Consider the following 2,111-nt stretch of genomic DNA (forward strand, 5'->3'; position numbering starts at 1 on the left):
CTTCTCCATTTCCCCACAGGCTGAATAGTTCATTCCCGACATAGCATCATTGCTAAATAGGTTCAGCCTTTGTCCCACCATTTCTGTGCTTCCCCTTCCCCTCCCCACATCAGATAAACTTACATACAAGTCAAAAGGCACAGAAATCACTAACAGTGACAAAGTGTGTGTGTTGGGGGGGAGGGGAAACAGAGCCCTAAAATGGAAAAATTAAAAACTCCTTGTTTCCATTTCTTGGAGTTCATTTCAATAAGCATCATTTTGTACGGTTATATGTAGATAGCTACTGAGCCCTTTTGATCCCCTCCTAAGAACATCCTCCTTTGGTCTCACTGTGTGAATGGTTAGACTCCTGTTTAATTTATCCTGTCCAAGTGTAGTTTTTTTGTCTTTTACTATCCGTTGTCTTTTACTATCACAGATGTATAGGCACATTGCAGTTGTTACACATGAGGGGAGCCCTGCAGCCTACGCTTCTTTGGGTTTGGCTTACTTGTTTTCCAAGCCTTTCCATTGCCTTAGGAGTGGGCGATGCCATTCTTTCTGAGAGAAGTGTAGCATTCCATTGTGCATATAAGCCACATTTTCTTCATCCATCTGTCCACTGAGGGCTTTCTTTCCCCCTTGTAGTCAGATGCCCTTTCTCACATCCAGGACCGTGAGCACCTGCCTCGTTTCCTTCTCAAGGAACATTGCCGGAGCCCTCTTGAGGTCCTTGTTCCTCAGGCTGTAGATGAAGGGGTTCAGCATGGGGGTGACCACTGTGTACATCACCGAGGCTGTGGTACTCGAGTGTGGGTTTTGGATCACCTCAGAACTGAAGTACACACCCAGGAGCATGCCATAAAACAAGGAGACCACGGACAGGTGAGACGCACAGGTGGAGAAGGCCTTGTACCTCCCCTGGGCCGTGGACATGGCCCGGATGGAGGAGACGATTTTATAATAGGAATAAAGAATACCAACCAGGGCACTCCCACCCAGCAGCCCAGCGGCACAGTACAGTGCTATTCGGTTCAGAGAAGTGTCAGAACAGGACACGTGGGCCAGCTGGTTAGGTTCACAGAAGAAGTGTGGGATTTCCGGAGCCTCGCAGAAGGACAGCCGCTGCACCAGGAGGCTTTGTAACAAGGAGTTCAGGGCGCTCGTGGACCCAGGAGCCCAGCACCAGCAGCACGCAGAGCCGGGGGCTCATGATGATCGCGTAGCGCAGCGGGTGACAGATGGCCACGAAGCGGTCGTAGGCCATCACCGCCAGCAAGAAGTCATCTAACCCTATGAATAATGTAAGGAAGTAAATTTGGGTGACGCAGCCCGCGTAGCTGACGGCCCGGCTGTGCGTGTGAAGGCTGAGCAGCATCTTGGGGATGGTGGTGGAGGTGAAGCCGACGTCCGTCCACCAGGGACAGGTGGGAGAGGAAGAAGCACATGGGCGTGTGCAGACGGGGTCGGAGATGGCTGCCAGGATGACGAGCAGATTGCCGAGCACGGTGAGCAGATACATGGACAGGAAGAGCCCGTAGAGGAGGGGCTGCAGTCTGGCGTCTTCTGAAATTCCCAGAAGAAGGAATTCTACGATTTGCGAGTCATTCATTGTTCACATGTGGTTGAAGACCCCTCATTCTATGGTTAGTATATGCTCATGAAAATGCTAAAAAAAAGAGAGAGAGAGCGAGAGAGAGAAAAGAGTATACAGCACAATAAAACCATGCACACTTGACCAAGATGCTGCTGTGTCTATTCTACAGCCAAGACCTGAATCTGCGGTTTTGTGTGTGAATCTGCTCCTCCCAAGCGGCTCCTGTCACGATGATTGGAGTTTTCTGCCCACCACTTAGTATCTTCCCTGGAGATGATGCATTCAACATGTTTTATTTTGTTTTTGTTTTGTGGATCTGTGCTGGTCTCGTGGTTTGAACTCAGGGCCTGGGCACTGTCCCTGAACTTTTTTGCTCAAAGCTGGTGCTCTACCCATTTGAGCCACAGTTCCACTTGCTTTTTGCTAGTTAATTGAAGGTAAGAGTTTCATGAGCTTTCCTGCCTGGGCTGGTTTCACACTGCGATCCTCAGCTCTCAGCCTCCTGGGTAGCTAGGATGTCAGGCATAAGCCA

General features: G+C 50.0%; 1 pseudogene; it reads right to left on the reverse strand.

Annotated features, from left to right (window-relative positions):
- Positions 1-630: 630 nt before the first annotated feature.
- Positions 631-1,585, reverse strand: LOC122119647 (annotated as a pseudogene).
- Positions 1,586-2,111: the final 526 nt, after the last annotated feature.

The sequence above is a fragment of the Dipodomys spectabilis genome, unplaced genomic scaffold (genome assembly GCF_019054845.1).
Source record: "Dipodomys spectabilis isolate Male_0828 unplaced genomic scaffold, ASM1905484v1 ptg000173l, whole genome shotgun sequence".
Lineage (NCBI taxonomy): Eukaryota > Metazoa > Chordata > Mammalia > Rodentia > Heteromyidae > Dipodomys > Dipodomys spectabilis.